This window comes from Dipodomys merriami, unplaced genomic scaffold (assembly GCF_024711535.1).
Source record: "Dipodomys merriami isolate MVZ:Mamm:240054 unplaced genomic scaffold, mDipMer1.0.p SCAF_73, whole genome shotgun sequence".
Classification (NCBI taxonomy): Eukaryota; Metazoa; Chordata; class Mammalia; order Rodentia; family Heteromyidae; genus Dipodomys; species Dipodomys merriami.
In genome coordinates, this window is record NW_027206324.1 from 6,857,675 (window position 1) to 6,873,029 (window position 15,355).

Consider the following 15,355-nt stretch of genomic DNA (forward strand, 5'->3'; position numbering starts at 1 on the left):
GGAAATTATTATAATCTTTTTCCTCTCTTCTGATTATTACACAGCAATAGTTGTGATTTTCAGGACTCTCTTTCAATGTACTCACAGCTGAATTACTAATATGCTTAATAATATGAAAGATATGATACAGAAATAGATCAGCCAGCAAGCACAAAGAACTAGTGAAAAGATCAAACTTTTGAGCAGGGTTGCCACATCATTTAGGAATGCAATTCCTTCATATGAACTTCAAATTTTGTGGCTTTCCTTATGTGATTAAAAGGTAAGAAAGTAGAAGCAAGAATTCCTTTTCAGCCAAGTAGAAAATGCTCATGATTCCATTCTCATGTTGCAAATTTCCGTTCCATAAAGACTCTTCATTAGAGTGCTTTCATTTAATATACTTCAGCACATCATCCTTCCCTGTTGGAAACAGGCAAAAAGATAATTTTGTTTGAATATTATCTTATGTAAAATAGTGTGTATAGGCATGATTTGTATAATTACAGATGTTTGTAATAAATGTAAGTAGGAATCATGTCACAACTAAAAATATACATAAAATCACATAACAAGACTAGAAGTCACAGCATTTTGTGCATAAATACATACATTAGATTAGTGCAAAATTTCTATTTTGAGAAAAACTTCATATTAAAGTATAATGCACTTTACTAAGGGTTGAAACATTTTATTGAAAAATATATTTCTTAGAGATATTTTTGCTTCATAATTTTAAGAAGAAAAATGATCCCAAAGTAATTATTTTTTTACTGTTTTCCTGTTTCCATGTGTTTAAACTTCAAATTAGAAATCCAGATATATGATTTAATTTAACCAAAAATATTTATTGAGTATAAAGTCCTTCTACTCTCTTCATTTTTCACACTAAGATCACCAAATATGATGAGTCTGAAATAATTAGTGTATTTTTACCTATGTTAATATTATTTACAATGTGAGTGAAATGTTTGAAAAGTAGTATTTATTTTAGCTTAATTGCTCTGAAGAGACAATAAATGATATAATCAAAGGCTTAAAATGATTAGATTTAAAATTTAGAATTCAGGAAATGGTTTTGACCACTCTGGTTACTGGAGCCTTCACTACAACCTCATGAAACAATTTATATTGATGAAGCAAAAATCTGAGTTTAGCCATTTATGAATAAAAAGTCATGTAGTTCTGAATATGTAGAGTTACATATCAAACATAGAAAATTTAGCTTTTAAATACTTGAATATGCTAGTACATTTAATTGCAGGGTAAGTACTTGTTCTGAAAGGAGATAAAATTGCATTTATTTTGAAATGTAAACCTAAGTATTCATTTGAATAAAAGACAATGTTTAAAATATCACTCATTCAAGAAAGAAGATGTACAGTTAGTTGTTTTTCATGCCAATTATGTTCTCTAAATTTACTATAAATACTAGATTAGTAAACCTAATTCATTACTTTCTGGGAAATAGAAATTCAATTTCCTAAAACTCATGACTATAACTTTTTCTCAAACAATTGCTAAGTAATTGTTTTATATTTTTTGTCATGGGATATTATTTGATATATTTTTATTCATTAAGTTAAATAATTGGCCAATAACAATATAAATTATGCATGAACAAAGTTTATCTAACACAAGTATTTCTTTCACAAGACATATCATGGCTCTCTTAAGGAACACGAGAAAGCAGTGTGCTCTTTATTAATTTTTAGTTATTTTCTTAATAGTTATTAATTGTCAGAAGTGGCAATTCTATAATATATTTAAAGCATTTGATTATACTCCTTCTATTTCCTTTTCATTGCTCCTTTCTCCAAAGATCTTCTGCTTTTCACATAAAATTACATCTTCATATACGTGCATATAAACTAATTTGGAATATTTAAGCTAAACTGCAACTTAATTCAAGATCTACAGTGGATTAATAGGATGAATAAAAACTTCAATATTTTTTGTTAACTTCTGACTTGAGTTATCAATATTATTATGGTTAGGGTTAGGATCCCAGACAGAATTAGAATTAGAATTAGAGAAATAGAAAATTTAGGTTCAACACAGGATGACCCATTGCAACAATGATATGCACAAGACACTATGTTGAAAATGAACTTTACACCCTGGGGAGGGAGGAGTAAGGGAAGTGGGGAGGGATGGGATAGTGGGAGAACAAGACAGAAGGGGGTAACAATGCTCAACAAGAAATGTACTCCTTATGTTACAAGTGTACTTAATCCCTCTTTAAAGCATCTTTACAACAAAATAAATTTTTTAAAAGAATAATGAAAAATAAAACCTGCCAGTACATAGGAAAACACTTAAAAATTTTAGGTTCAAAATGCAATTAAAATTTAGACCTACATGCTGAGCAAGAGTTAGAATAAATGTGAAAAGGCTTCTTCTTAACATGATGATTCAGATATATGTAGGCTTAGAATTAGGCAAGGTGTTCCAGTTAGAGTTGGGTTAGGATGAGAAAAAAGATATAAGATATTGTGTAAAACTGCCACATATTTTAAGAAGAATGAAGGGCATCAAAGTTAGAATGAATGAAAACCAGTGTTACTTTAAACATTCAGATATAATTTGGTTTAAAGTGTGAGATACTTTGTTTGTTCTAGCTAGGGATAGGGAAGGATAAGCTTTACTGTCAATTTTACTTTTACACTAAGAAGTAGAAGCAAAAAATGTGTGATTAAATAGAATCTAGACAATTTTCCTTACATTAACCATTTGGTGTTAAATCAGACGGTGATTAAGATTAGGTTTCTGGTTAACCGGGGTTGAGGATAGAGTAAAGAAATGGGGTAAATTAGTGGCTTGCACCTATTATCCTAGCTACTCAGGAAGCTGATTTCTGAGGATCACAGTTCAAAGCTAGCCCGGGCAGGAAAGTACGTGTACTTATCTCCAATTAACCACCAGAAAACCCAAAAGTGGTGCTGTGGCTCAAGTGGTAAAGCACACACCTTGAGCTAAACAACTCAGGGATTGTGCCCCGGCCCAGAGTTCAAGCCCTACGACCGACAAAAAAAAAAAAAAAGAAATGTGTTAAATGATGAGTAAAGCTGAACTTATTTTAGGTTCTAGGAATTCAGGAAATACTGGGATAATGGAAGTACAATTTATTTCATAATATCAGGAATTGAGATCAATGGGTATAATGATTCCTGTTATGGAACAAGATATATTCCGAATTAAGAGTGAGAAAATCTGTAGGGTTTACAGAAAACCTGAAATTTATTTCAAGAATTATAAGTGGAATTTCAGTTAGGATTGCAGAAAACGAGCATTTTTCATAAATTTTAGAATTGGGATACTATTAGTATCAAGGTTATGGTTAGGATTCGAGCCATGGTTAGCGTTAGAGTGAAGGAGAAGAAAATGAGGCTCAAACTGAAGGTAAATTTTAGAATAAGCCTGGTAATTAGAATGAATGTGAACTAGAGTATTGCTATTAATATTAGAATCTACTTACAATTAGGCTTATGGTTATTGTCAATGTTCCAGTTAAGATTAAGTTAGGGTTAGAAAATGACTAAGATATTCGAAAAAATGAAATCCATTTTTGGAAGGCTTATTTGAATCAAGTTAGGATGAGTGAAAACTAGTGTACTTGTGTTAGTGTTAGTATTGTCATACAATTAGGATTAAGATTAAGGTCAGTATTTTGGTCTGATTATGATGACTGTTATGAATAAGAAAGTTTTTAGTATAAAATTCAGTCCTCACTAACAAGTAGAAGCAAAAATATGAGACTGAATAGTAACTAGAGCATTATCATTATATTTATTTCTCAGTGATCATTCTTGTAATGATTAATGAGAGTTTTCCAGCCAGGTTTAGGTTGAGAGTTAGCATTAAGTAATGGACTAGAGGGTAAGTAAATCTGAAACTGTTTTAGGGTACAGGGTTTGTGGAAAAGGTAGGATGAATGGAAACTACAAAATTTTTCCTGATAAGACCTGTTGCAACAATGAGAAGTACAAAATGTCATGTCAAAACCAGCTTTACAATGTCGGTGTGGGGGGGTGGGGGGTATAATTGGGTGGGGGGAGGGGGGAGGCTGGGAAGGGAGGTGAAGGGTAAACAAAGGAGGAGGCTGCAATGCTTGGTAAGAAATGTATGCATTATCCTGCCCATGTAATTGTAGCCCCTCTGTACAGTATGTTCTCAAATAAAATAAAATAAAATTTTAAAAAAAAAGCCTGGGACTTAACTGTCCAACGTGAAATAGTTATTGTGGAACAATCTAAGTTAAGAGTATCAAGATTTAAACTAGGTACAGTGGCTCAAATCTGACAGGAAAATTTTCAACTGGTTTTGCAATGAAATAAAAAAGTTTAAGAATAGGTTTAACCCTAAACTTCACATTTGGATTTTGACTCAATAATCTCTGAATTACCATCATCTATGAAGAAGACACAAAACGCTGATTTTTACCAAAATGTTTATAATTTTGATATCATACTTTATAGTAATGTGAAAAATAAGATCTTATGTTTTCTTTAAAGATATTTATATAGTTTTTGTTTCTGAAGCAAAACTTTATGAACAGGGCAATAAATATTAAATATTCTAACATAAAAAAATTTTTCCTGATAAGAGAATTTGAGGACAAGTAATATAATCGTTCATGATAGAGAACAAGATAACTTCAGAGGTAGAGTCAGAAAATTTGTAGGAATTAGGGCATACTGAAACTAATTTCCAGAGTGCAAACTGGAGTATTCATTAGTATGATTAAAAACTAGTCTTTTTCTTAAACATTAGAATTCGACTATCATTAGGGTGAAAGTTAGGTTTCAGTTCCAGCTGGCTTAGTGTAAGCATTAGGGAAATGGAAAGTTAGGGTACAACTGTAAGTAAATCTTCGAATAAGTCGAGTTATAATTAGGATGAATGTGAAATAGGAAACGGCTAATAATATTAAGATTAGGGTATGATTAGTGTGAGGGTTAACCTGAATATTCCAGTTAGAGTTAGGGTTACAATAATGGAAAGATAATGAGCAAAACTACAAACTATTTTAAGAAAGATAAGTTGAATCAAAGTTAGGATGAATAAAAACTAATGTATTTGTGTGGCTTTTAAAATCCAAAGCACATTAGTTCCAGTGTTAGGGTTACTTTTCTAATTCAGGTTAGGCTTAGGGTTAGGGAAGGGTAAGCTTTAAATAAAATTGAATTTTTTGTTAACATTTTCAAGTAAAATATGTTTGAAATTTAACAAAAACTACAGAGTTTCTCTAAGTTTCCTATGCAGGGTTCAATGGGGTTAAATTTAGAGTTAGGTTTCTAGTAAGGTTTAGATATATAGTAAGGGTTAGGAACTAGAGTAGATTTTATGCAAACCTGCGACTTCTTTTTGGAGATATAGGAGTTCTGTACAAGTTAAGATTAGTGGAAACTATGGTATTTTTCATGATATGAGGATTTGAGGTTAATGATTCGTAATAGGGAACAAGATAGATATCAGAGTCCAAGTCTAGGAATCTGTAGTCTTTGGAGCAAACTGCAAATCATTTCAAAGACAGTGCGTATCTGTAAGGATGTATCTAAACTCGAGTATTTTCCATTAATTTTAGGATTGGGTTACTATTATCATGAAGATTACTCTTAGGGTTCTGACCAGGATTACAGTTAGGATTAGGGAAATTGAAGGTTGAGAACTTGAGTGACTTACTTCCCTTGTGTATGTATATGCACTATTCTAAGGCTTGAACTCAAGGCTTGGGTTCTGTTCCTGAGCTTTTTGCTGTAGGCTACGAGCCACGAATACACTTCCAGCTTTCTTTGGCAGTAAATTGGAGATGAGAATCTCACAGACTTTCCTATCTGAGCTGACACTGAAGTGAGATGTCCAGATCCCTGCCTTCTCATTGAAGTTAGGATCAAAACCATAGGTCCCGTCTGTAGTTTCCCTTACTTGCAGTAACTAGTACATGGTATCATATGACCATATAAGATGATGTTAAGTAAAATGAACCCTAAGATATGGACACAAATGAGTTTTTATTCCATGAGATTCTTATCTCTATATAATCCCCCAAATAAAGTTGGAAGGGGAGCTGTGGTTCAAGTATAGAACACCATCCTTTAGGGAAAAAGCTTAAGTGAGAAGGTAAGGTCCTGAGTTTAAACCAAAATATTAGCACTCAAAAAAGTTGATTTCTTTTCCTTGAAGTTTTTATTAAATTGCTCAGAAAATAATAAACATTGAATTTATGTTTAGCATTACTATGAAAATCATGTTATATTTATTGATGCTATTCTTTATTTTCCTAAATTTTATTTACACATTAATATCCAGTAATGGAAAGAGACAATTAGTGCTTCACAATTTTTTATGGCAGTTGAACATATGGATGAGAGATGCTTACAAGGAATTTGGACTGAAATAGATATGTGCAAGCTCTTCATATAAATAAATGATAGTTGAAGAACCTGTGGCCCTGTATGAAATAAAATAAAGAAATCAGCAAGGAAAGATAAGGTATGATTCTGGAAACCACACAATTTTGGAAGATAAAAAAACAAGGAAAATATGTAGCTTTTTGTAAGTTCTTTGTAACCCACAGACACAATTTATTCCTTATTTCTACTGTAAGGCATTTCAGTTAACTTTATTTTACAAAGTTAAACATGACTGGCATTGAATACTAACTGGCGTCTGTCAAAGGTGAGCAATTATTCTAGCCAGGTGCTAGGGATTCATGCCTATAATCCTAGCTACTCTGAGGGCTGAGATGTCTAGAGCCTAGTTCAAAGCCAGGTTGGAGAGGAAAGTTGGTGAAACTTTTCTGTTCAATTAACCACAAAAAAAACTGGAAGTGGCACTGTGGCTCAAAGTGGCAGCACTAGCCTCGAGTAATAAATTTCAGATACAGAACCCAAGTCCAGAGTTCAAGTTCTCTGAAATAATTATTAAAATACTTGTTCTCACGATTTCTTTAACTTGTCTAGAAGAATGTTTTAAACTTAAGGATTTTTTATTTCATGTGTCAGCATTGATTTTTAAGATGTGCAGAGAAAAATAATTTAAAGTCAGAACTGGTTTGTATTACTTTGTATTACACATTGCCTCTACACCCAGAGATCAGCTGGAAAGCAGATGGCCAAATCCTGGCTGTTAGCAATGAATATGGATATATGTTTCTTTGAGCAGATACACAAACTTTTGTAATGGTAGCCTTTATATATAACACCTTAATTGTAATAATAAAATTAATATTATTACTATTATTATTTTTTGTCTGTTGTGGGGCTTGAATTCTGGGTCTAGGCATTGTCCTTCAGCTCTTCAGCTCAAGGCTAGCAATCTACCACTTGAGCAACAGTGCCACTTCACATTTTCTGAACCTTTAGTTGGAGATAAGGGTCTCACAGACTTTCCTGCTTGTGCTGGCTTTGAACAGAGACCCTCAGTTTTCAGCCTCCTTAGTAGCAAGAATTACAGGTGTGAGCCACTGGCAGCCAGCAGTAAAATTATTTTGAAAAAGAAAAACCCATTATTCTATCTTTAAAAATTTACAATCTGGCAAGTGTATCTGTAACATTAGTTGTATCAAGTAACCATAGGCAGCAATCATTTTTAGATCTCACTATGTCCTGTCCAATGCCAGACAATATATCATTAATTTACTTTTTCCTAACCAAGTTCATGATGAATTCTCAGCACCACAATTTTCTAGTGAGTAAAAAGAATTCTTCAACATATTTATTTCAACAAACAGCATTTTGCACTTGGTTTTTTTTTTAATTTTGTCAGCCCTGGGGTTTGAAATCAAGGCCTGGGCACTCTCCCTGAGTTTCTTTTGCTCAAGGTTAGCACATTACCAATTGAGCCACAGCACCACTTCCAATTTTTCTGCTTATGTCATACTGAGGAATCAAATCAAGTGCGTCATGCATGCGAGGCCAGCACTCTACCACTAATCACATTCCCAGTCATTGGGTCTTTTGTTGTTGTTGTTGTTGTTTTAAAATAGCATTTTACTATGTGTCCTTCTGTTGGCCTAAAACTTGGGCTGGTCTCAAGCTAACTTCTAAATCAGCCTCCCAAGTTCAGAGATTACAAACATTGACCACCATAGTCGGCACAAGATTCTTTGTGAGAGAATACTCTTTTCAGATATAGAAAGAGTTATTCTGTCTTCCTTGGACTGGATGTTTTTTGCATTCTGCACTGTTAATCACATTCCTTGTCCTGTTATGTTTCCCCTTCTAGATTAATTGAAATATTTCAGGTTCTGAACTTGAAGCTGCTCCTGCCATCCAACACCACCACATTCTTGTGGATAGCACTAGCTGGCCTCATGAGCATAGCAGCCAGCTGGAGCTCAGCTATCTGATGGCCTTGAACTTCAACAATGCAATCATTTCTGGGCACAGACTGAAAACTGTCATAGGTAAGTTTGATTTATTCCAGCCTATTCTCAGCTACTTGCCATTCTCAGCTTTGAATGCTTTAAATTATGTTAAACATTCATTACTATTTCCCAGCATTCTCAAATGTAACATATATGTCTTACTTTAAAATTTATCCAAACATGCAAAAAATGTTAACGTAGTTACTGTCCGCCAGTGGCTCATGTTTGAAAACCTAGCTACTTTAGAGGTCAAAAACTGAGCATCTTGGGTTAAAGCAGCCCAAAATCCAGAAGTGGAGATGTGGCTCAAGTGGTAGAGTGTCAGCTTTGAGCAAAAAGACTAACCAAGTATAATTAGTCTACTTTGGACTCACTCATGGAAAACACACACACACACACACACACACACACACACACACACACACACACACACATACACACAATGTACATTCCCCTAGACTCCCTTTCTTGAGCAGTATTCAATGTCAATAACTTAATGCACGTTTTCCAAATTATTATGGTAGGGATTAAACTACATTTGTATTTATGACAATGCATTTTTTGTACTTTTTCTTTTTCATTTTTTGGTACTTATGTGAGAAAACAGTGTTTTGTGAAGACTAAACAGAAATCAATGTGTCAGTAAATAGATAGGTGACAGACTGAAAGATGCAGATAATACCACTTGAAATTTTATTTCTCCAAATTAAAATATATATACATATGTATGTATTTAAAATTTCTGCCAAGATTTTATTTCCATTAACAAAGATCTATTTGTTCCATTATATAAATTTAACATATTGTATGTTTCATAGTAGATTTATATTTATAGAATTTCTTAACTTTGGACACAAGGTTCTGCAGTGTAGACCAGGCTTTCTTCAACTCGTAATTCTCCTGTGTCAGGTTCCTGAGTATTGGCTGGCATTACCATGTGGTAGCATAGTACCATGTCCAGCTATATTATTTATATTTTGTACAGTAGAATACTAATGTGAACAGCTTTAAGCCACATATCTTCATGAGCATGAATGAATTTCTTGCAGAAAATGTTATAAATAGAGTTACTGAGTAAAGCCAATAATGGTAGACATGCCTGTAATCCCAGCACCAAGGAGGATTGTAAGCTTTAGAGCAGCCTAAGCTACACAGTAAGTCCCTACCATAGCTAAGATATGGAACCAATGCAAATGTCCCTCAGTAGATGAATGGATCAAGAAAATGTGGTATATATACACAATGGAATTCTAGGCCTCCATCAGAAAGAATGACATTGCCCCATTTGTTAGGAAATGGAAAGACTTGGAAAAAATTATATGAAGTGAAGTAAGCCAGGCCCAAAGAAACATAGGTCCCATGGTTTCCCTTATTTATAATATCTAGTATATGTATGAGTCAAGCAGAAAAGGTCAGATAATGTCATGTCAGGAAAATGAACCCTTAGATGTGTAATGTTTTTTTTCTTTCATGCATGTGTTTCTAACGCATTTATAAGATTATCTCTTTGTTGCTTTGTATGTCCCTCCCCCACAGTATAACCCCTGCTTTCACTATATTTGATGTCAGTATAACTTGTGGAGGAGATGGGGAAAAACCAGTTGTTTAAGGATACAGGTGGACCTGTTGCAACAATGAGAAGTACAAGTTGTCATGTCCAAAACGAGCTTTACAACGGCGGTGCGGGGGGGGGGGAGGGAAGGGAGGGAAGGAGAAGGATTAGGATTGGGGGGAGGGGGGAGACTGGGAAGGGATGTGAAGGGTAAACAAAGGAGGAGGCTGCAATGCTTGGTAAGAAATGTACACATTATCCTGCTCAGGTAATTGTAACTCCTCTGTACAGTATGTTCACAAATTAAATTAAATTAAATTAAAAAAAAACAACACTAGTGCACATGGAAAGCTGTGCAAACTGCCTCAGTTTAGTTATGAAGAATAACTCATGAGACAAAGAGTATGGTCATTTAATGTTATTTAAATAATAGTTATAATATTAAAGATGAACTATTGGTAAGTCTTCATATTTCCTGTTTGTATCCTTCTTTTTTCATGCATATATTTTTCTTTTTCTTTTTGTTATTGTGAAAATAACATACAGAGGGGTTACAATTACATGAGCAAGGTAATGAGTACATTTCTTTTTTTTCTTTTTCTTTTTTATACAATGAGCAAAGAGTGGAAGTTTCTAGGTATTGTGAGCAAAGCATGATTGAGTAGGGATCTTTCTTTATTCCTTTCTGATCCAGGAATATGTGTTTCATGTGTAAGCAATAGTTCTGACTTAATATAATAAGGAATTAAACATTTCATTCTTTTTTTTTTTTTGGTTGGTCATGGGGCCTGAACTGTGGGCCTGGGTGCTGTCGCTCAGCTATTCAGCTCAAGGCTAGTACCCTACGACTTGAGCCACAGTGCAACTTCCGTCTTTTATTTCTTCTTATGTGGTGCTGAGGAACCCAACCCAGGGCCTCATGCATGCAAGGCAAGCGAACTAACACTGAGTCACCTTTCCAGCCCCTAAAAATTTAATTCTTTCTTTTAATTTTAATTTTAATTTTTATTTTTTGTGAACATACAGAGGGGTTACAATTATATGGGCAAGATAATGAGTACATTACTTATCAAGAATTGCAGCCTCCTCCTTTGTTTACCCTTCACATCTCGTCCAAGCCTCCCCCGGCTCCCCAACTCAATCCTCCCCTCCCCCTCGCACCAAAGTTGTAAAGTTCGTTTTCGACATGACAACATGTACTTCTCATTGTTGCAACGGGTCCACCTGTATCCTTAAACGACTTGTTTTTCCCCATCTCCTCCACAAATTATACCGACATCAAATATAGTGAAAGCAGGGGTTATACTGTGGGAGAGGGACAAATAAAGCAACAAAAAAATAATCTTATAAATGCGTTAGAAACAAATGCATGAAAGAAAAAACACATTTAAAAACACAAGTCATTTAAGGATTCAGGTGGACCTGTTGCAACAATGACAAGTACAAAATGTCATGTCAAAACCAGCTTTACAATGTCGGTGTGGGGGGGTGGGGGGTATAATTGGGTGGGGGGAGGGGGGAGGCTGGGAAGGGAGGTGAAGGATAAACAAAGGAGGAGGCTGCAATGCTTGGTAAGAAATGTATGCATTATCCTGCCCATGTAATTGTAGCCCCTCTGTACAGTATGTTCTCAAATAAAATTAAATTAAATTAAAAAAATGTCATGTCAAAACCAGCTTTACAATGTCGGTGTGGGGGAGGAGAGGGGTATGATTGGGTGGGGGGGGGGGGAGGAGGGAGGCTGGGAAGGGAGGTGAAAGGTAAACAAAGGAGGAGGCTGCAATGCTTGGTAAGAAATATATGCATTATCCTGCCCATGTAATTGTAACCCCTCTGTACAGTATGTTCTCAAATAAAATAAAATAAAATAAACAAAAAAAATACATAATGAAGGGCTCATTTTCCTAACATCATGTTATCTGACCTTTTCCGCTTGACTTATACATATACTAGATATTGCAAATAAGGAAAACCATGGGACCAATGTTTCTTTGGGCCTGGCTTACTTCACTTAATATAATTTTGTCCAAGCCTTTCCATTTCCTAACAAATTGGGCAAACTCACCCTTTCTGATGGAGGCATAGAATTCCATTGTGTATATATACCACATTTCCTTGATCCATTCATCTACTGAGGGGCATCTGGGTCGTTTCCATATCTTAGCTATGGTAAATAGTGCTGCAATAAACATAGTTGTGCTGGTAGCTTTAGTGTGGTCTTGTTTGTAAACATTTGGGTAAATGCCCAAAAGTGGGATTGCTGGGTCATACGGAAGATCTGTGTGAAGTCTTTTGAGGAACCTCCATACTGCTTTCCAAAGTGGTTGAACAAGTTCAACACTCCTACCAACAATGAAGCAAGGTTCCCTTCTGTCCATGTTCCCTCCAGCATCTGTTGTTGTTAGAGTTCTTGATTTTTGCCATTCTAACTGGAGTGGGGTGGTACCTTAATGTTGTTTTGATTTGCATTTATTTTATGGCTAGGGAGGTTGAACATTTCTTCATGTGTCTATTGGCCATCCTTCTTTCCTCTTCAGAGAAGTTTCTCTTTAAGTCTTTAGCCCACTTATTTATTGGGCAGTTATTTCTTTGAGGATTTGTTGTTGGGGGATTTAATTTTTTGAGTTCCAAGTATATTTTAGATATGAGACCCTTGTGCGTTGTATGGCTAGTGAAGATCTTCTCCCAATCCGTGGGTTTTCTATTCATCTTGCAAGCTATGTCCTTTGCCATGCAGAAGCTCTGCAACTTCATGCCATCCCATTTGTCCAACCTTTCTTAATTTCTTGTATTTCCGAGTCTCTATTAAGAAAATATTGGCTTGAGGCAAGAAACCTAGGGTTTCTCCAATTCCATCCTGTAATGTTTTCAGAGTGTCTGTTTTGACTCTGACGTCTTTGATCCATTTGGAGTTCATTCTGGTGCAGGGTGATATATAAAGATCTAGATTTGGTTTTCTACAAGTAGTTAATCAATTTTGCCAGCAACGTTTACTGAAGAGGCTGTCTTTATTCCATTCTATTATTTTAACTCCCTTATCAAAGATTAGTTGGCTATAGGTCTGTAGGTTCATTTCTGGGTTTTCAATTCTATTCCATTGGTCCTGAAGTCTGTTCTTATGTCAGTACCAAGCTGTTTTTATTCCTATGGCTTTATACTAGAGTTTGAAATTTGGTATTGATATTCCTCCAGCAGTGTTCTTTCCGTTGAGGAGCGTTTTTGCTATTCGGGGTCTTTTATTGTTCCATATGAATTTTTGGATTGGAATTTTGATAGGTATCACGTTGAATTTGTAGATAGCCATGGGAAGTATTGCCATTTTCACAAAGTTGATCATTCCAATCCAGGAGCATGGAAGGTTTTGACATTTGCTATTTTCTGTTTTGATTTCCTTTTTCAAGATTTTTAAGTTTTCATCATAAAGGTCCTTCACTTCTTGGGTTCAGTTAATTCCTAGGTATTTTATTTTTTGAGGGGCTATTACAAATGGAGTTGTTTTCCTAATTTCAGCCACCCTGTTCTGATTGTTGGCATACAGAAAAGCCATTGATTTTGGGGGGTTAATTTTATACCCTGCTACTTTGCCAAAGTTTTGAATCAGCTTGAATAATTAGGGAGTGGAGTCTATGGGATTCTTTAAATACAAGATCATGTCATCTGCAAAGAGGGAGAGTTTTATTTCTTCTTTCCCTATTTGAATCCCCTTCATGTCTGCATCTTGTCTTATTGCTGTAGCTAGGCATTCTAATACTAGATTGAAGAGAAGTGGAGAGAGTGGGCATCCTTGTCTTGTTCCTGAGTTAAGAGGAAATGGCTTTAGTTTTTCACAATTGAGTATAATGCTGGCTGTAGGTTTGTCATATACAGCCTTTATTGTATTGAGGAATGTTCCCTGGATTCCTAATTTTTCCAAAATCTTCATCACAAAAGGATGTTGAATCTTGTCACATGCTTTTTTTGCATCTATTGAGATAACCATGTGGTTCTTGTTCTTGCTGCTGTTGATGTGATGAATATTATTAATTGATTTGCGTATATTGAACCAGCTTTCCATCCCTGAAATGAATCCTGTTTGCTCGTGGTGTATGATTTTTTGGATGAATTATTGAAGTTGATTGGACAAAATTTGTTGAGAAATTTTGCATCAATGTTCATCAAAGAAATGGGTCTATAGTTCTCTTTCTTTGATGAGTCCCTGCCTGGTTTGGGGATCTTTTGAAATCTTTTTCAATTTCATTGACGAGTTGAAGGAGTATTCGTGTGAGCTCTGCTTTGAAAGCCTTGTTGAATTCCGTTGTAAAACCATCTGGTCCTGGACTTTTCTTAGCTGGAAGGTCTCTTATTGCTGTTTCTATTTCAATGCTTCATATGGGCCTGTTAAGCTGGTTTAACTCATGTTGGTTTAGTTTTGGCATGTCAATATTTGCTAGAGAAAAGGTCCATTTCTGTCAAGTTCTCAAACTTATTAGCATAAAGTTTTGAGAAGTATTCCCTTATAATGTTCTGAATCTTGGTTGTTCTCATGGTGATGTTTCCATACTCATCTCTGAGTTTATTTATTTGGGTGTGTGCTCGTCTTTTTCTTATAAGATTTGCTAAGGGTCTGTCAATTTTGTTAAGTTTTTCGAAGAACCAACTCTTTGTTTTGTTGATACTTTCTATAGTTTTTGTGGATTCTATTTTATTTAATTCTGATTTAATTTTAATTATTTCTTTCTGTCTACTGGATTTGAGTTTACCTTGCTGCTCTTTTTCAAGGAGGTTTAGATGTGTCATTAAATTGTTGGTTTCAGATCTCTCCAATTTTTGATGTAGGAGCTCAGAGCTATAAACTTGCCTATGAGTACTGCCTTTGCTGTGTCCCAGAGGAGCTGGTAGTTTGTATGTTCATTTTTGTTGAATAGCATGAACATTTGAATTTCCTTTCTAATCTCTTCCATGACCCACTCGTGGTTCAGCATTGTGTTGTTCAGCCTCCATGTGATACCGGACTTTCTTTGGTGGCTTTTGGTGTTGAGTTCTAATTTTATTCCCTTGTGGTCAGAGAGAATGCAAGGTATAACTTCAATGTTTCTGAATTTAGACAGGTTTGCTTTGTGGCCTAAAATGTGGTCTATTTTGGAAAATATTCCATGTGCTGCTGAGAAAAACGTGTATTCTGATGCTGCTGGGTGAAATGTTCGGTAAATGTCTGTTAAGTCTAGTTGATCTATGCAGCTGTTTAGATCTGCGGTTTCTCTGTTGAGTTTTTGCCCAGTTGATCTGTCTAGTGGGGAGAGTGGTGTGTTAAAATCCCCAACAATTAATGTCTTTGGATCTATATGGCATTTGAGGGAAAGTAGTGTTTCTTTGGTAAATTTGGGTGCTCCATTGTTTGTCGAATAGATATTAGAATTGTAATATCCTCCTGAAGGAGAGATCCTTTAATTTGTATGTAGCGACCTTCTTTATCT

At 35.1% G+C, this 15,355-nt stretch overlaps 1 long non-coding RNA gene across 1 annotated transcript in view; it reads left to right on the forward strand.

Annotated features, from left to right (window-relative positions):
- LOC138818283 (uncharacterized) overlaps positions 1-15,355 on the forward strand; it is a 75,329-nt gene that overhangs the window by 45,894 nt on the left and 14,080 nt on the right. Inside the window, exons 2-3 of the long non-coding RNA XR_011369038.1 lie at positions 6,335-6,474; positions 8,209-8,389. This is a non-coding gene — a long non-coding RNA (uncharacterized lncRNA). The remainder of the gene's footprint in view (positions 1-6,334; positions 6,475-8,208; positions 8,390-15,355) is intronic.